Source organism: Pan troglodytes, chromosome 16 (genome assembly GCF_028858775.2).
Source record: "Pan troglodytes isolate AG18354 chromosome 16, NHGRI_mPanTro3-v2.0_pri, whole genome shotgun sequence".
In the NCBI taxonomy this organism is placed as follows: domain Eukaryota; kingdom Metazoa; phylum Chordata; class Mammalia; order Primates; family Hominidae; genus Pan; species Pan troglodytes.
In genome coordinates, this window is record NC_072414.2 from 64,099,029 (window position 1) to 64,119,753 (window position 20,725).

The 20,725-nt window shown below is 41.5% G+C and overlaps 1 protein-coding gene across 29 annotated transcripts in view; it reads right to left on the reverse strand.

Moving 5' to 3' along the window:
* Positions 1-20,725, reverse strand: part of MYO9A (myosin IXA) — a 297,950-nt gene that overhangs the window by 276,890 nt on the left and 335 nt on the right. For 12 of the 29 annotated variants that reach the window (XM_054667770.2, XM_054667760.2, XM_063795229.1 and 9 more), the window contains exon 1: positions 20,119-20,600. The exons of 2 other annotated variants lie outside the window; for them this stretch is intronic. The gene's annotated coding sequence lies outside the window, so the exon portion shown is untranslated. Of the gene's footprint in view, positions 1-20,118; positions 20,672-20,725 lie in introns of those variants that run through there. 15 more of the 29 variants (XM_054667764.2, XM_063795228.1, XM_054667752.2 and 12 more) reach the window with 8 other exon arrangements.

Here is a 20,725-nt window from a genome sequence, read left to right on the forward strand (position 1 = left end):
ACTCTTTCTTCTCGTTGGGCCTCTCTATTGCCTGAAACACACAATATTGAAATTAGGCCAATTAATAACCCTACAATGGCCTCTAAGTATTCAAATGAAAGGAAGAGTCAAATGTCTCTCACTTTAAATCAAAACCTAGAATGATTAGGCTTAGTGAGAAAGGCATGCTGAAAACCTAGACAGGCCAAAAGCTAGACCTCTTGTGCAAAACAGTTTGCCAAGTTGTGAATGCAAAGGAAAACTTGAAGGAAATTAAAAGTGCTACTCCAGCGAACACACAAATAAGATAGCAAAACCACCTTACTACTGATATGGAGAAAGTTTTAGTGGTCTGGAAAGAAGATCAAATTAGCCACAGCATTCCCTTATGCCAAAGCCTAATCTGGAGCAAGTCTCTACCTCTCTTCACTTCTATGAAGGCTGAGAGAGGTGAGAAAGTTATAGAAGAAAAGTTGGACACTAGCAGTGTTGATGCATGAGGTTTAAGGAAAGAAGCCGCCTCCATAACATAAAAGTGCAAGGTAAAGCAGCAAGTGGTGGCATAGAAGCTGGAGCAAGTTATCCAGAAGATCCAGCTAAGATAATTGATGAAGGTGGCTACACTAAACAACAGATTTTTAATGTGACAAAACAGCCTTGTGTTGGAAAAATATGTCATCTAGGACTTTCATAATTAGAAGAAGTGAATGCCTGGCTTCAAAGCCTCAAAGAACAGGCTGCCTCTCCTGCTAGGGGCTAAGGCAGCTAATGACTAAGCTGAAACCAATGCTCATTGACCATTCTGAAAATCCTAGGGCTCTTGAGAATTAACGCTAAATCAAGGCCAGATGTGGTGGCTCACGCCTGTAATCCCAGCACTTTGGGAGGCTGAGGCAAGCGGATCATCTGAGGTCAGGAGTTCAAGACCAGCCTGGCCAACATGGTGAAACCCCGTCTTTATAAAAAATACAAAAATTAAGGTGGGTAGATCACCTGAGGTCAAGAGTTTGAGACCAACCTGGCCAACTTGGAAAAACCCCATCTCTACTAAAAATATTAGCTGGGCATGGTGGTGGGAGCCTGTAATCCCAGCTACTTGAGAGGCTAAGGCAGGAGAATCATTTGAACCCAGGAGGCAGAGGTTGCAGTGAGCCAAGATCATGCCACTATACTCTCCAGCCTGAGTGACAGAGCGAGACTGTCTCGAAAAAAAAAAAAATTAGCTGGGCATGGTGGTGCAGGCCTGTAGTCCCAGATACTCAGGAGGCTGAGGTGGGAGAATCACCTGAACCCAGGAGGCAGAGGCTGTAGTTAGTTGAGATCATACCACCACACTCCAGCCTGGGCAACAGTGAGATCCTGTCTCAGGGAACAACAACAACAAAATTACACTAAATCTACTTTGCCTTTGTTCTCTAAATGGAAAAACAAAGCCTGAATGACAACACATCTGTTGACAGTAAGGTTTACTGAATGTTTTAAGCCCACCGTTGAGACCTACTGCTCAGAAAAATAAGATTCCTTCAAAATACTACTGCTTATTGACAATGCACCTAGTTACCCAAGGGCTCTGTTAAAGATGTACAAGGAGATTAATGTTTTCCCACCTGCTAACACAACATCCACTCTGTAGCCCATGGATCGAGGAGTAATTTTAACTTTCAAGTCTTATTATTTAAAATATTTCATGAGGCTTTAGCTGCCACAGACAGTGATTCCCCTTATGGATCTGGGCAAGGTAAATGTAAAACCTTCTGTAAAGAATTCACCTTTCTGGGTGCCATTAAGAACATTCATGACTCGTGGGAAGAGGTCAACATAACGTTAACAGGAGTTTGGAAGAGGTTGTTCCCAAGCCTCATGGATGACTTTGATGGCTTCAAGTCTTCAGTGGAAGAAGGAATTGCAGATGTGGTGGAAACGAAGATAACTAGAATTTAAAATGGAGCCTAAAGATATGACTGAACTGCAGCAATCTCATGATAAAACATGAACAGATGATAAGCTGCTTCTTACTGATGACCAAAGAAAGTGGTTTCTTGAGATAGAATCTACTCCTTGAGAAGATGCTGAGAACACTGTTGAAATGACAACGAAGTATGTATAATATTACATCAACGTAGTTGATAAAGCAGCTGCAGGGTTTGAGAAGACTGACTCCAATTTTGAAAAAAGTTATATTGTGCATAAAATGCTATCAAATGGCACTGCATGCTACAGACAAATCTTTCATTAAAGGAATAGTCCACTGATGCAGCATACGTCATTGTCTTATTTCAAGAAATTGCCACATCCACTCCAACTTTCAGCATCCACTATCCTGATTAGTCTGCAGCCACCACCATGAAGTAAAGAACCTCCACCAGCAAAAAGATTACAATTCAATGAAGGCTCAGATGACCGATGACCGTTAGCATTTTTTTAATAAAGTATTTTCTAATCAATGTGTGGATATTTTTGTAGACATGGTGCTATTACACACTTTAAATAGACTATAGTACAGTATAAACATAAGTCTTATATGCAATGGGAAAACAGAAGTTTCATGTGACTTGCTCTATTGCAATATTCACTTTATTACAATATTTGCTTTATTGCAGTGGTCTGAAACTGAACCTAAATATATCAGAAGTATGCCTGTATATAAACTGGAGATCCAGAAAAAGAAAGACTGAGATGGTGAAACAGAAATATTTAAAAACTGGGAGGCCAAGGTGGGCGGATCATGAGGTCAAGAGATCAAGACCATCCTGGCCAACATGGTGTAACCCCGTGTCTCTACTAAAAATACAAAAATGAGCCGGGCCTGGTGGTGCATGCCTGTAGTCCCAACTACTTGGGAGGCTGAGGCAGGAGAATCGCTTGAACCCGGGAGACAGAGGTTGCGGTGAGCCGAGATCACACCACTTCACTCCAGCCTGGTGACAGAGCGAGACTCCATCTCAAAATTAAATAAACAAAATAAAAATTTTTTTTAAAAAAAGAAGAAACAGAAAAAGAAAGACCACTGAAACTATAAGATCATTTCTTCTGAAAACAATTAACTAGAAATCAGTATAAAAAAGGTGAGTGGGTATAACAAATGTATTTTTCAAAGATGGCCACACCAGCATATACCCCATCCCACACATACTTTTACAATGTGACTTGACACTTTTCCCTATGCTTCCTCCTCCTCAAACATGAATGGAGCTCTGTAACTCTGGATCACCAGAATGCAGAAATAAGGCTAGGTCATAAATGGCAACATGGCTTCTATCTGGTATGCTCTCTCTCTCAGGAATTCCACTGACCATGCCCTGACAACAGTTAAAGTTTCATGGAAAAACCCACATGGAAGGGAACTAACACAGAAATGCCAAGTTTAACCACTCCTGAATTCCTAACCCACCAAAACTGGAAAGGATAATAAGCCACTAAGTTTTGGGCTTAACTGGTTATGCAACAATAGATAACTAACATACTAAAAATTGTCACTTATTTGGAAATTTTTAAATATACTCCTAAATAATATATGTGACTAATAAATGAAAAATATTTTGAAATAAATAACAAAACTACATTTCAAAACTTGTGAGATGCAATTAAAGCAATACTTCATGGGAAAATGTATAACCCTAAATAAGTATAATAGGAAAAAAAATTAGAGAGCTATCTATTCAGAAGATAAAAAAGAATAGCAAAATAAACCTGAAGAAAGTAGGAAGGAAATAACAGAAGTGATCAGGTGTGTGTGGTGCCACACACCTATAGCCCCAGCTAGCCAGGGGGCTGAGGCAGGAGGGTTACTTGAGCCCAGCAGTTCGAGACCAGCCTGGGCAAAATAATGAGACCACCCCCGCCCCCCAACTCAAAAACAAAACAAAACAAAACAAACTGCTGTGATCATATTTTGGTTAGAAAAGAAATGACAAAAACGAAGAAGTGATAAGTAGAGAGAAAACAAAATAGTAAAGGCCATCAAAGCCAGAAGTTGTATTTAAAAAAAAAAAAAACTATAAATTGGCAAACCTCTGGCAAAAATAATTAAGAAATTAAAAAGAAAAAGAGGCCAGACACAGTAGCTCACACCTGTAATTCCAATACTGGGAAGCGGAGGCAGAAAGATCATTTGAGCCCAGAAGTTCGAGATCAACCCTGGCAACACAGCCAAGACCTCATCTCTACAAAAACTCAAAAAGCAGCCAGGTCCGGGCCAGGGGCAGGGCCTCACACCTGAAATCCAGCACTTTGGGAGGCTGAGGCAGATAGATCAACTGAGGCCAGAAGTTCCAGACCAGTCTGGCCTACATGGTGAAACCTCATCTCCACTAAAAAATACAAAAGTCAGCTAGGTGTAGTGGTGCACACCTGTGGTCTCAGCTACTCAGGAGGCTGAGTCACAAGAATCGCTTGAACCTAGGAGGCAGAGGTTGGCAATGAGCCGAGATGCTGGGCAACAGAGCAAGACCCTGCTGCAAAAAAAAAAAAAGAAAAGAAAAGAAAATTAGCCAGGTCTAGTGACACACACCTGTAGTCCCAGCTACTCAGGATCCTGAGGTGGTAGAATCACTCGAGCCTGGGAGGTCAAGACTGCAGCCAGCCGTGGTCACACCACTGCACTCCAGCCTAGGCAACAGCGAGACCTTGTCTCAAAAAAAAGAAAAAAAAAACAAGGCTGGGCGCGGTGGCTCATGCCTGTAATCCCAGAATTTTGGGAGGCTGAGGCGGGTGGATCACCTGAGGCCAGGAGTTTGAGACCAGCCTGACCAATATGGTGAAACCCTGACTCTACTAAAAACATAAAAATTGGTCAGGCATGGTGGCATGCGCCTGTAGTCCCAGCTACTCAGGAGGCTGACAGGAGAACTGCTTGAACCCAGGAGGCTGAGGCTGCAGTGAGCCGAGATCGAGCCACTGCACTCCAGCCCTCCAGCCTGGGTGACAGAGCAAGACTCCGTCTCAAAAAAAAAAAAAAAAAAAAAAGCAAAGGATCAGGAATGGAAAAAGGGATAAAAACTAACATCAGAAATAACAGATTAGGTGGTTCCATGGTGTAATGGTGAGCACTCTGGACTCTGAATCCAGAAATAACAGATATATCAGAAAGCCAATCAATACAATCAACCACATCTCAAAAAAATCCAAGAAAATTCAGTAGTTATACATGTCTCTAATGGAGTCTTGGCAAAAGAAAAACAGAAGCTTCCTTGATTCGATAAAAGGTATCTACAAAGCCTACACAATGCTTAATGAGGAAAGGTTGAACATTTTTCCCTTGAGATGAGAAACAAGACAAAGATGGCCCTATAAAGTCCTATCAACATTATGCTGGAGATCTCAGGCAGCAAAGGAAAGCAGGAAAAAAATAAAAGGTATAAGGATTAGAAACAAGGGACAAAATTGTCATTATTTGCATATGACATAATTATATATATAGGAAATCCAGAAGAATCTACAGATAAATTCAAATTATATATGGTTTTTGTTGTTGTTGTTTCTTTGTTTTTTGAGATGGAATCTCACTCTGTCACCCAGGCTGGAGTGCAGTGGTGCGATCTCTGTTCACTGCAACCTCCACCTCCCGGGTTCAAGTGATTCTCCTCGGCTGAGGAAGGAGAATCACTTGAGCCTGGCAGGCAGAGGTTGCAGTGAGCCAAGATTGCGCCACTGCACTCCAGCCTGGGTGGCAGAGTAAGACTAAGTCTCAAGGAAAAAAAAAAAGCAGCAGCAGAAGCAGAAGCAGAAGCAGCAGCAGAAGCAGCAGCAGCAGAAGGAGAAGCAGAGGCAGCAGCAGAAGCAGCAGCAAGCAGCAGCAGCAGAAGCAGAAGCAGCAGCAAGCAGAGGCAGAAGCAGCAGCAGAAGCAGAAGCAGCAGCAGCAGCAAGCAGCAAGCAGCAGCAGAAGCAGCAGCAGCAGAAGCAGAAGCAGCAGCAGAAGCAGAAGCAGCAGCAGAAGCAGAAGCAGAAGCAGTGGAAACAGAAGCAGCAGAAGCAGTGGAAGCAGAAGCAGCAGAAGCAGTGGAAGCAGAAGCAGTGGAAGCAGACGCAGCAGAAGCAGTGGAAGCAGAAGCAGCAGAAGCAGTGGAAGCAGAAGAAGCAACAGAAGAAGCAGAAGCAGCAGCAGAAGCAGAAGAATTTCACAAATACTGAACTAATTTTTTAGATTACATAATATACACATAGTATTATTATATGCACATGAAGTTCAAAAACAAGGAAAACTATATTGTTTAAGGATGTATAGCTAGGACTTAAAATTATGAAGCAAAGCAAAAAACAGTCACAAAGGTCACGATAATAACTACCTCCACTGAGGGGGGATATGTTGACAAGGATAGTGAGGTTGGAGGGAAGCACTTCTGGCTTGTTGACCTGGGCAATGACAACACTAATATTCACTTTATTATTTCCCTTAAACTGAACATTTTATGCCTTCTCTTGTATACAGATGGTCCACAACTTACGACGGTTCAACTTACAGTTTTTCAACTTTAGCACAGTGCAAAATCGATATGCATTCAGTAGAAACCATACTTCAAATTTTGAATTTTTATCTTTTCCCAGGCTAGCAATATGCAGTATGATACTTTCTCATAATGCTGGGCAGCAGCAGAAAGCAGCAGCTCTCACAAGGGTAAACAACTGATCCTCAATAGTATATACTGTGTTGCCAGATGATTCTGTCCAACTGTAGGCTAATGTGTCCTGAGCGCATTTAAGGAAGGCTAAGCTAAGCTATTATATTTGGTAGGTTAGGTGTAATAAATGCATTTTCGACTTATGGTATTTTCAACTTACAATGGGTTTATCAGGATGTAACCCCACTGTAAGTCAGGAAGCATCAGTATATGAATGAAAAGGAAAAATAACAACTGCATATAACTAGTATGGTAATTTAATATACGGTAATATAAGTCTGGTACCTAGTGTGCATTTTTTAAAAGCTACCATAATTACAAAATGTTCTGTATCCTCCACAGTGCCTACACATCAGGAAGTTGGTCATGGTAGATGCTCAAATATTTTGATCAATAAATGAAACAACTTCCATTCTGATTAAACGAAGTAAAAGACAATTTAGATCTGAATGATTCCCTAAACCAACTGTCATTCTACAAGCCCAGAGATTGAATTCTTTATATCTCAACAGACTATTCCCTCTGCCTTTGGCATTTTCCTGATCTCTTTCTCTTCATTCATAGGATACATCTGTTCTGCCCTACTATACTGTAAGAAGCTGTACATTAAATGCTTAGAATCCTATACATAATCTGAGATTTAAGACAAAAAAAGAGAAAGAAGAAAGGTTAAAGTTAAGGGGAAATGGTACATAAGATGTACATGAGAGCGGAATTTTCAGGAAAACCCAGTGAAGATACAATGTATCCTTACATGAAAACATTCAAGACATGGGCTTTTTTTTAGTTCTAATGATTCAAGGACTCAGCAAACAGTGAAATAAAGCAGGAAACAGTGAAATAAAGCAGGCAAATCATCTACTGTCCCTTCAGACCTAGGTACCATACCAAAATATATCTACTGTTTTTTTCCTAAAATTATCTCAACAACAACAAAACAGAACAAAGATACCTCTGAAAGCTACAAGACTCTTCTGGAAAAAATCAGCTCCTTCTCAGTTACTTGGGAAAAACACTTTTTTCTTTTTCCTTTTTTCTCTTTTAAGAGACAGGGTCTTGCTCTATTGCCCAGGCTGTTGGACTACTACCGTGGCATGATCATTATGGCTCACTGTAACCTCGAACTCCTGGGCTCAAGTGATCCTCCCATGTCAGCCTTCCCAGTAGCTAGGACCACAGGCACACACCACAATGCTTGGCTAGTTCTTTTGTTTGTTTTTGTAGAGACAGGGTCTCATTATGTTGCCCAAGCTGGTTTCAAACTGCTGGCCTCAAGCAATCTTACTGCCTCAGCCTCCCGAAATGCTGGGAAAGCTTTTTTTTTTTTTTTTTTTTTTTTTTTGAGACAGTTTCCCTCTTGTTGCCCAGGCTGGAGCGCAATGGCATGATCTTGGCTCACCGCAACTTCTGCCTCCCAGGTTGAAGCAATTCTCCTGCCTCAGCCTCCCTAGTAGCTGGGATTACAGGCATGTGCCACCACGCCCAGCTAATTTTGTATTTTTAGTAGAGATGGGGTTTCTACATGTTGGTCAGGCTGGTCTTGAACTCTCAACCTCAGGTGATCCACCGGCCTCGGCCTCCCAAAGTGCTGGGATTACAGGCATAAGCCACCATGCCCTGTGGGGAAAGCTTTATTTTTTAATCAATTTATTCAATATGTATTACTTATACATAGTTCAAAAGATTAAACATAAATATCCTTCAGAACCAAACTCACTGAATAAAACTATGGTACATCCGTATAATAGAATATTGTGTCTCCGTAAAAAAGAATGAGAAACATCTTATATACCAATACGAAGTCCTCTCCAGCATACAGTAAGTGGAAAAAAAAGAAAAGATACAGAACAGAATGCATGGTATGCTACCTTTAGCATATGAAAAGAGAATACTTATATTTTATTTTTGAAAGAAAAATATTAGGATGATTAATCAAAGACTTACAAAAATGGTTACGTATAGAGGAGTGAGAAAACAGGATGAAAAAGATGGGGATGAAAATGAGATTCCTGGCCAGGCACAATGACTCATGCCTGTAATCTCAGCACTCTGGGAGGCTGAGACAGGAGGACTGTTTGAGGCCAGGAGTTCAAAACCAGCCTGGGCAACATAGCAAGACCCCATCCCTACTAAAATAAAATGTAATTTAAAAAAATAATTAGGAAGGCACAGTGGCACGCACCTATAGTATCAGCTACTCAGAAGGCTAAGGCAGAAGGATGGCTTGAACCCAAGAGTTCAAGGCTGCAGTGATGTATGATTGTGCCACTGCACTTGCTCTATCACTCCAGCCTGGGTGACAGAGCAAGATCTCATCTCTAAAAACATTTAAGAAAATAAGAATCCTTTTTTTATATGGTTTCTCTTTCTGAACTATGTAAGTACTTTACATATTCAAAGAATAAAATCAAGGGTTTTTTTTATTTTTTTTTTGAAATAGGGTTTCACTCTGTCACCCAGGTTGGAGTGCAGCAGCGCAATCACAGGTCACTGCAGCCTCAACCTCCTGGGCTCAAGCAAACCTCCCACCTTAGGCTCCCAAAGTGCTGGGATTACAGGCGTGAGCCATAGCACCCAGCCAAATTAAGTCTAAAAACAGGAAAAGCAAATCCTAAAATAAAATAAGTAGACCTAACTGCATATCAAACTGGTAACAATCAAACTGAGAAAATCATTATTTCAAGTGACTTTTGAACATAGTACTACTTACAATAGGTACATTCTTAGTAGGATACAGTCTAAGGACAAAAAGAAATGCAAAGAAATTTTGAGTCTCACTGAGTACTTTCATTTATTTTTGAAACTATTTTATAAATACTTAGAAAAAACATACATCAATGTTAATAAAAACTATGATTTTCAACGTAAAGGAGATTAAAACAAAAATAATTTAACAAACTAAAAGGAGGAGGAGGAAGAAGAGTAGGGAGAAGAGAAGGAAGAAACCCATAATGTTAAATTTGAGTAAGAATTATCAAGATGATATCATGCTTTTTACTCCCTCCTGTCAAGAGCCTCAATGACAGCCCAATAACAAGGAGCATACTTAGCACCTAAATAGTGGTTTCTAAATACAATCTCGGCAGGGTGTAGTGACTCATGCCTGTAATCCTAGCACTTTGGGAGGCTGAGGCAGGCAGATCACCTGAGGTCAGGAGTCTCAGACCAGCCTGGTCAACACGGTGAAACCCTGTCTCTACCAAAAATAAAAAAATTAGCGAAGTATGGTGGCGCGCGCCTGTAATCCCAGCTACTCCGGAGGCTGAGGCAAGAGAATCGCTTGAACCCCGGAGGCAGAAGTTGTAGTGAGCCAAGAACGTGCCACTGCACTCTAGCCTGGGCGACAGAGCAAGACTTTGCCCCTCCCCTCCAAAAAAAATTTTTTTTAATTAAATAAATATATAAATAAATACAATCCTCCACTGTAAGAAGACAAAGCTTCTTGGAGAAATTGCTGATTCCAAGTCTAAAGCAGGAAAAGTCCATGGTGAGCCAAGATATCGTGTACCCAAAAGTAAGGAATCATTCAAAGACTAATGGGTTCAGGAAAAAATAATTCAGGAACCTGTTTGAAGAAGCTCCCAGTGTCCTTATTTGAGACAATTTGAGCATCAAAAAAAAAAACAATGTCTGCAAATGACTATAATACAACAAAAGTCATGAGACCATTAAAAACCTCATTTGCTACTATTGTAGATGACTATTACACAAATCCTCACTCTAAAAATTAAGGAAAAAATTAAGCATTTACTGTTCTCTTTTAATAGGAACTGTTGTTCACTCCCAGTTGATAAAGGTTACAAAGCTCTTATTAACTGAAGAATAACTAATAAATGAAAAAGAATTACAGAATTAGAAAAATCGCCATTTTGCAATCCTTAATTAAATACCTAAGGATCAAAAAAGATGCTAAAATTATTAGAGAAAGAATATTGAGAAATGGAATATTTGTATGGTACCAAAGTATCAGTCCCACAGATTATTGTACATAACAGGAGAAAAAATTTACTTTTAAAACGGAGACATAAGCAAACACCACCTTAAACCTACCAAACTTACATCACTGATAGGAGGACAGCTGACATTATGTGCCTCCCATTAATACACAACATGATATACAACATCACCTACAAAGTGTTCTTGCCAAAACTTTTTAATATGAATCTATTCAATCCTTTACAATATAACTTCCAGTTTACAGGACATACAAGCACCAGAAGAACAAGTTAAACAATCTAAGAAACAATCAGAAAACTCTAGAAAACAGGCCATTCTACAAGATGATTGGTCTCTTCAAAGACATTTCAATGTCATAGGGAAGAGAAATGTGGGAAGGAACTTCCTACATTGAGAGACTAAAAAGAGATAATCAAATGAAATGCAAAAACTAAAAGTGAGTTCTCTTTTGAAAAAAACATTTTTCAGGACAGTTGGGAAAATTCAAATATAAATTCAATATTAAATTAGGTTATTATTTTTCCTAGGTGTTGGTAATAGCACACTGGTGATACGAAAAATATGTATTTCTTAGAAAATATATACCAAGTATTTTGCAGTAAACTTGTCATGACACACGCATTTTTTTTTTTTTTTTTTTTTTTGAGACAGAGTTTCACTCTTGTCACCCAGGCTGGAGGGCAATGGTGCAATCTCGGCTCACCACAACCTCCACCTCCCGGGTTGAAGTGATTCTCCTGCCTCAGTCTCCCGAGTAGCTGGGATTATAAGCACCCACCACCACGCCCAGCTAATTTTTGTATTTTTAGTAAAGACAGGGTTTCACCATGTTGGCCAGGCTGGTCTCAAACTCCTGACCTCAGGTGATCCACCTGCCTCCACTTTCCAAAGCGCTGGGGTTACAGGTGTGAGTCACGGCACCCAGCCGCAACTTACTTTCAAAAGGTTCTGCAAAAATATATACAATCACAGCCAGGTGTGGTGGCTCAGGCCTGTAATCCCAGCATTCTGGGAGGCCGAGGCAGCAGGCAGATCATGAGGTCAGGAGGTCGAGACCATCCTGACTAACACAGTGACACGCCACCTCTACTAAAAATATAAAAAATTAGCCAGGTGTGGTGGCGGGCGCCTGTAGTCCCAGCTACTCCGGAGGCTGAGGCAGGAGAATGGTGTGAACCCAGGAGGTGGAGCTTGCAGTGAGCCAAGATCATGCCACTGCACTCCAGCCTGGGTGACAGAGCAAGGCTCTGTCTAAAAAAAAAAAAAAACACACACACACACACACACACACACACTCACACAGGGAACAATAATGCAAATATGGATGGCATAACGCTATCTTTTGAATCTAGTTGGTAGACATAATTAGTGTTCTCTTCCAACTTTTCTATTTCTTTAAGATCTTAATTATAAAACAGTAGGGGAGGGAAGAAAGAGAACTAAAAGAAAACAGAGTTGCAAAAGCAAAATAAGACAAAAATATTAGTCGGGTGCAGTGGTTCACGCCTGTAATCACAGCATTTTGGGAGGCCAAGGGAGGCGGATCGCTTGAGGTCAGCAGTTCGAGACCAGTCTGGCCAATATGGTGAAACCCTGTCTCTATTAAAAATACAAAAATTAGCTGAGTGTGGTGGCACACACCTGTAATCCCAGCTACTTGGGACGCTGAGGCACAAGAATCAAGAATCACTTGAACCTCAAAAGTGGAGGTTGCAGTGAGCCAAGATCGCACCACTGCACTGTAGCCTGGGCGACAGAGCAAGACTCTGTCTCACAAAAAAATAAATAAATAAATAAGGCCAAAAAAATCTAAAAATCGTTTATAAGCATGTCCACACAGTCACCTAAGAACTTTCTCCCTTACATTAAAAAAAAAAAAAATCTAGCCAGGCAGCGTAGTGGCACACATCTGTAGTACCAGCTACTCAGGAGGTTGAAGTGGGAGGACTGCTTGAGCCTAGGAGCTTGAGTCCAGCCTGGGCAATACAGTGAGATGCTGTCTCAAGAAAAAAACAAAAAGGAAATTCCAGGCCGGGTGTGGTGGCTCACACCTGTAATCCCAGCACTTTGGGAGGCCAAGGCAGGTAGATTACCTGAGGTCAGCAGTTGAAGACCTTCCTGGCCAACATGGCAAAACCCCATCTCTACTGAAAATACAAAAATTAGCTGGGCACGGTGGCAGGCACCTGTAATCCCAGCTACTTGGGAGGCTGAGGCAGGAGAATCACTTGAACCCGGGAGCCGGAGGTTGCAGTGAGCCGAAATTGCACCACTGCACTCCATCCAGCCTGGGAGACAGAGCAAGACTCCATCTCAAAAAAAAAAAAAAGAAAAAAAGAAAATTCCAGAGATTACTCAGCCCACTATCATCTGATCAATAAAAATAAACAGATTTCAAACAAATACTTACACACTACAAACAGCAATAGTACTAAAATCTGTCAATTATTTAAGGAATGTTTGTCATTGACAAACAGAACACATTTTGTTATGATAACTCACACTGAATCAAATACATTCTAAAATCCATTAATCTTATATGCTAAGACATCAAGAGAAGCATTTCTTTGCAGTATTTTTTCAAAAATTTTTTTAAATGCCCCAATGCCACAAGAAATATTTTAACTGAAAAAAATCACACTTGAAAGACAACTAGTAGACAGACTGTCCTAATATCTGCTTCTTTTAGCAACAAACTTTGATTAGCCATTTATTCTAAAAGTCACACAGTGAAATTCTTAAAATTCTTGATTTCGGCCGGGCATGGTGGCTCACGCCTGTAATCCCAGCACTTTGGGAGGCCGAAGCGGGCGGATCACAAGGTCAGGAGATCGAGACCATCCTGGCTAACATGGTGAAACCCCGTCTCTACTAAAAATACAAAAAATTAGCCGGGAGTGGTGGCAGGTGCCTGTATTCCCAGCTACTCGGGAGGCTGAGGCAGGAGAATGGCGTGAACCTGGGAGGCAGAGCTTGCAGTGAGCCAAGATCGCACCCCTGCACTCCAGCCTGGGCAATAGAGCGAGACTCCGTCTCAAAAAAAAAAAAAAAAAATTATTGATTTCACATTTAAACATAACAAGAAATAGGCTGCACACAGTGGCTCACACCTATAATCCCAGCATTTTGGGAGGCCAAGGCAGGCAGATCGCTTGAGGTCAGGAGTTGAAGACCAGCTTGGTCAATATGGTGAAATCCTGTCTCTACTAAAAATACAAAAATTAGCCGGGCATGCTGGTGTGCACCTGTAGTCCCAGCTACTCGGGAGGCTGAGGCACGAGAATCACTTGAACCCAGGAGGCAGAGGTTGCAGTGAGCCGAGATTGAGCCACTGCACTCCAGCCTGGGTGACAGAGTGAGACTGTCTTAAAAAAAAAAAAAATTAATTAATAAAACAGGAAATAGACGTATTCAAGAGGGAAAAGGAAGACTTACTGAGTACCTACTATATGCTTGGTGCTTTACATAAATTTTTTTTTTAACTCCAATGATAGTCTTATGACGCAAATATTACCCCCAATTTTTTTTTTTTTTTGAGGCAGGGTCTCACTCTGTTGCCCAGCCTGAAGTACAATGGCATGATTACAGATCACTGCAGCCTCGACCTCCCAGGTTCAAGCGATCCTCCCACCTCAGCCTCCCAAGTAGCTAGGACCATAGGTGAATGCCACCACACTCAGCTATTTAATAATAATTTTGTCATTTTTGTAAAGACAAGGTCTCCTATGTTGCCCAGGCTGGTCTCAAACTCCTAGGCTCAACTGATCCTCCTACCTCCACCTCTGCCTCCCAATTATCCCCAATTGAGAGATGAAAATTCTGACAAGCTCTCAAACGTTAACTGACTTGCCCATAAATGACAGTTCAAAAGTTATAAGGCTAGAACTTGAATCCAGGTCTGTTAGAAATCTAGGTTTGAGAATCCATATTCTCTCCACTTAATGGATTTAAGATTCACAGATATAAAAGCCTATCTAAGGAAAAAGAATATTTAAAAGAATACAGTTATATATTCAAAGAGCTACACAATCTTACAGTTTAAGAAAAATCAAAACTGAGAAAAAGTATGCTCCAAAATTATTGCTAATTGTAAAAAAAAAAAACACACACACAATTTTTAGCAAGCCAGCTGTCTATGACAGGACAGCTAGTCCATTCCTCACTGTACATGTAAAATTACACTTCAGTTGCCCGCTGGATGACCCCACTGCCAAAATATGCCAGCAACATAATTCACATTAAAACCCAGAGGCCTAACACTATTTGGAAAGTGCTTTACATGTTTACTATACCTATCCCAAGCATATTTACCACTCATAATTCATAGGCCATTTTCAGCAAATATATTTTGTTCTATCATATTATTTTCTGCCACTCTAAAATCATATTAAATGTATAAAACAAAAACACCTACCTAAATATAACATCTCACAAATAAACCTGAGTAGTATTATGTTATTTTGAACTTGTCTATTGTATGAATGAAACTATGCCATAATTGTTTCTATAACATAAATTATGTATGTTCTTTCTACAGGATCAAAATTCCAATACCTACACTACTTGTATGTCTAAAGATACACACAAAATAGGTACAGAAACCTATATGTTAAAGGGCTTCCCATGTAAATTAAATCCTCTATGAGCTGGATTAGTGACTAGAAGAAGGCATGAGGCAGCTTGTAGAGTTCTAGTGATATTCTATATCTTGATGTAGATGTTAGTTACACTGGTATGTTCTTAGTGAAAATTCACTGAGCTATATATTTACCAGCTGTGTACTTTTTGTATATTTTATAATTTATAAAGTCTTATATTTTTAGGCTGGGCACAGTGGCTCAGCCTGTAATCCTAGCACTTTCAAAGGCTGAGGCAGGAGGATGGCTCTAGTCCAGGAGTTTAAGACCAGCCTGGGCAACACAGTGAGACCCTATTTTTTCTGAACTTATATTTTTTTAAATGCTCAATCTAAAAACTTGTTTTACTAAAGAGCACTGATATCATCCCTCTTACCAAAGTAGTCAAACCCTAGTGAAGAAAACAGACAAGTAATTAAGCTATTTCATTAGAGGACTATGATAGAAGTAATTACTATGTGCTACAGGAGCACATAAGAATGGTACCTAACTTAATCTGAAAAGAGGTAAAGGAAAGCTTCCTGAAGAATATACACCTGAACTGAATCCTAAAGGTCAGACAGAAATTAGCCAAGCAAAGAAAGGGGAAAGTGGAAATCAGGGAAATAGAACATCAAATGTAAAAGACAAGAGAGAAAGCACGTTACCTGAGAGGAAGCCTAAAGTAAGAGTGGATTAAAGTATGTAAGGAAGACAGCAAGTGAAGAAAAGCTAGAGAATTAAGAGTTAGATCATGAATGATCTCCTACACATGCCATGCTACAGTTCAAACTCTATCCTGAAAGCAATGAGACAGCTTTTTTGAAGATTGTTCAATAGGAAAGGACATGATTTGATTTTTATCTGTACTATGCATGTCAAAATTATGATGTGGGCCATGCTCACAACCCCATTTTGAGGTAAATTAGCCTGCACACTGTCCCATACTTTCCACCATTAAGATCTTTCCTGATACCCATATATACAAACAAACACACAGCCAACAATAAATGGCCAAGAGTGGTGACATAACCTAAGTACACAGACTTGTTAGCAATCAATGAGAAAAAGAGCTGAGCCAAAGAAATTGTTTCTTGGGAATTCAAACCAGAAAATCCTAGGGAAAAGGAAGAGGTTAGCAACAGGAGCTAACCTCTTTTAAAACGTTTTAAAACAATTGCAGCCAGGAGGCAAGATGTTGGCATGGGGGTCACATAGTAGTTATAAGGAGCAGAAATTAGTAATAAATGGAAGCTATGACATAGGGGGAAAAAACTGGAGAAGAAAGAAACGGTATCTAGGACAAGCTAACAACAATGGAGCACTGGAGTGAGGTCTCCAGCTTTATTAGGTTCTTGTTCTTCTTGAGAGCAAGTTTTATTAGGTTCTTGTTCTTCTTGAGAGCAAGTTAACTTTTCCTGGGTTCCCTTGTGTATGGTTCCTTTCAATAAGCACTTCATTACTTAAGGTAACTTGAGTCTCTTCCCTGCAAGTGAAAGAGCCTGACTAAAAGAGCATTTTAGAATACTTACTCCAACAGCAGTCAAGAGAATGAACTGGAGGGCATGACGAGAGGCAGAAGACAGAAGGCAAGACGACCACTCAGCATTACAGAAGCCCAACAAACAGATATTTTGAGTTAAAATAAGATAGAGGCAACAAAAAGTAATAAGGAATGACCTGAAATATCATGAGGGAAAACATACAAGGCAGTGACAGACTGGATGTTGGCAGTGAAGTACAGAGTGAAGCGGAGGGCAATTCCCAGGTTCCTGAAGGTTTCATGAGGAAAGAGTGGTGCCATTAATCAAGGTAGGAAATCGGGGGGAAGAAAAAATTTTGTTGCAGTTTCTGTCTCCGGCTCTCTCTCCACTGTTTTTGGGGGGAGGGGAAAGAGGCAGGAAGAGTTTTGTTTCCTAAATGTTTGGATTGAAGTGTTTGTGAAATGTGAATCAAAGTGGTGATATCCATTAGGCAGTGCTTTTACAGGGGTCTAGAGCAAAGGCAAGCACTCTAGACAGCAGTTCTAGACTTAGGAATCAATACATTAAGTCAATATTGTGGTTTTTAAAATGTCTGAAAAGTCTTTGACTAATATTTATTTCAAACTGAGTTAACATAACCAAAAATCACTCCAACTAAAAACCTTAATATTCTTGGCAAATCATATTTTCAAACCTCCTACATTTCTCTGCTATTAAAGACTGAACAAACTTCCACATAGTATAATCCAAATGATTAGGAAAGATGGAGTTTATATCGCTAACTTCTATTGAGGTACTTGTTAAAAAAATCTAAGTTTACCCAATTTCCCTCAGGAACTATATACTACTAAAATAACTAAGGGAAAACAACTGTTAAAAATTCATATATTAGATAGTGAATCTCACTGTTAATGCTTAAACTAGAATAAGTTTTTTTAAGGCACTAAATCATGTAATTTACTAATTTAAATATTCAACTCTACCTGTAATTTAAATGTTGGGTTTCCATCCTAAAACCTTTTCTCCTCCCTTCTGTATGATTTTGCCTCCAAAATCTACTGCTATCAACCCAGAACCTGATACTAAGCTTCAGCCACAAATCCAACTGCCTAATGGTCGTCCTACATCTGACAGAACTACAGTCACCTAAACTGAACATGTCACAAATTAACCCCTCTATCCTTCCTCCTTGACAAAATAAAAACAAAATCCCACTCCTTCATGGGAATCCCCACCTCAGTGAAAGGCACAAGCCAGAAACCTAGATTTTATCCTGTATGCAACTTCTCCCCAACCCCAAATACAATAAAATCACCAACTCAACTCCGAATATCCAAGTTCAGATCCAGTCTCACCATTTGCCTGGATAACCCTAATATTCCTGGCCTTTAGTCTTATTCTACTCTTCAATTCACTGCAGCCGGAATGACTTTTTTAAGATGCAAATCTGATCATTCCAGTCCCCTGCTTTAAAATCCTTCAATAATTTAATAAATATTATAATCATCATCACAGCTAGTCACACTGTGGAAGCTCAGAGGTTCAATGAGAAATTTAGTTACATCCTTTCCGTAGGTTCAACATAAAAGAATCATCAGGAATTTTTTTCAACTCACAAAATTATTTAAACATACATATAACATCAGACACATTTAAAAGAAAAGCATATAACATTGTTGGTAAAAGCAAAACACCAAAAATAACCTCCAGTCCACAAAAATGGAATACTATCCAGCCAGTAAATGAGGCACTTCCATATGTATTGTTAATAAATGACCTCTAGGATGTAGTATTAAGTGAAAAAAACAGGCTATGTATAGAATGTAAAGTATGCAACCATTTGTGTATAGTGTCTTAAAAATATAAATGTGTAGGTTTATGTACTGGAAATATCACAGAAAGGATACACATGAAGCTGGAAATAGTGGTTGCCTCTAAAGAGGAAAAATGGGTGGCTGGAGAGTGAAGGCGGAACAGAAAGTTTTTACATTACTCTTCCGAAACTTTTGGCTTTTACGTCTAGTTATTATCTATAATTTTAATGTGATTTTCTCCTTCTGTTACTTTAACATTTTTTACTGTGTGTGTGTATGACTACAAAGACCTCTTTATATTTCATCTTTATACCAATATTAAAATTACGTACTGATCATTTGATGCAACATTACGTTTCTTTCTTGACAACTCAGGAGCTCAACTTCTACAAACATTTTATTCAACATTTTACTGCTATTGAGAAGGCTGTTGTTGGTAATGACCTCAGTGAACACTGTATGATTTCTGTACTTGCTTCTTGGAGAAGCAAGACAGCAGCACCAGGCAACAGAAGTTTATTATTAAACCGACATCGAAGCATTCAGGGATTAAGGAATGCTACAAATCTTATTTTTCTAGCAAATCCAAAAACAGTGAATCCAAAAAAAGTCCCCTAGTATCCTTTAAAAATAAAAATAAGAAACAGTTCTAGTATCTGCAGCAATCGACAAGGAGGTGAAGTAATACTACAAGACGACATAGTTATATCCACTAGTGCAACGTGATTTAATCCTTACAGAGGTCCCTAAAACGTGAGTGCTGGACAACCTCACACGTTCTACACAGAACAGCCAAGACGAGGTGCAGGCTCTGTGGCCTTATAATGGCACACACACAACTGGCCCCATGCTTCCACAACTTCACTCTGCCTCCCGCTTTTTTCAGCCCAACCCCTCCAAACATGGGTCTCGGTCGGTCCCCTTAAGTCACAATGGAGGGAATACACTAGGCTAAGCAAATATTCCCTCAGGATTTCATGGCAAAGCCCTTTCAACCAAAGAAAGGATCGCGACTGAGGAGAAAGATAACAAGGTTTGCTTGAGGAGAGGTCTGTTGAGAGAGGCTACAGTCGGTGGTGGGAGAGAAGCCAAAGTCTGTGACGGTGTCTAGAGGGACTGACACCACATCTACCGGGAGTAAGAACACCATGACAGCGGCTATCTGAAAGCCGTGATGGCTAGGGTTAGTGCTAGTCGGCTTGGTGATGAGCGAGCTGGGAGGGGGTCTACTAAGAAGGGTAGGGCGAGGGGCAGATGGGGGACGCAATGGGTTAGAGGGCGGTCGAGACTTTGCCTGAGAACTGTAATCAGGTCAGCCCAAGGGAGGATGTAACGGAGTCTAGAAGCTCCATTAAGAGTCCTAGGGGACTCTGAGGGGTACTAATGGGGTCTGCTGGGTTGGGGGGACCGTGACAGAATCTCCGGGGAGGCTGGAGGGCCGGAATGGTGCCCGGCCAATGGAAGATACGGGGAGTGGGGTCTACTGGGGATCCGGGCCCGTGATCTGGTGTTTGGGAGGCTCGGCGCAGACCCGCTCGCGGGGCGTCTCCGCTGGGACGGGGCGGGGCGGCCCGACCGGAGCCAAATAGCAATGCTGAGACGTGGGCCAGGACGGGCTGCAGGGCCGCTGGGCGGTTGGGCGGGTCTTACCTCGGGCTCCGCCGCGGTGGCCACCGCAGCCCCCTCCTCTTCGACGGAAGCTGCCTTCCACCCTCCGCCCCAGGGTCGGACCGGAGATGGCAGAAGAGGCCGAGGCCACCGAGGGTCGGACGGTTCCGGGAGGGTGGGCCCAGCAGCCTCAGGGTCCGGGCGAGCGGCCGCGGCGCATCCCCCGCCCTGTCAGAGAGACTCCGCCCGGCCTGAGCAGGCACATCCCCCCCCGCACCCCGCCCAGAGAGCACGCGTTGGACCGCCGCCTCAACCGCTGCCAGCGGCCGCCTCTGCCGGTGCAACTACTGCCTCTGCCGCCGCCTCTCGCGGTCCTGGCTGTCCTGTACTCTCTCAACAGACACAGCCAACCGCCGCCGCGTCCCTTGTCTGCTTCGGTCGCGCGCCCCCGACCCCGCGCACGCGGCCCCGCCCCGCGCGACTCCCCGGCTGCAGGCGAGCAGGCGCGCGCGCACTTACCTCCCACGCCCCCTACTGCCAGCACGGGTCGGCCCCGCCCTGTCCCGCCCCCGCACGTGACGCCACTGGAGAGTACAGTGTGCGCTTGCGCAGACACGCCCCATTTCCTAACGCCCCAGGCGGCCCCGCC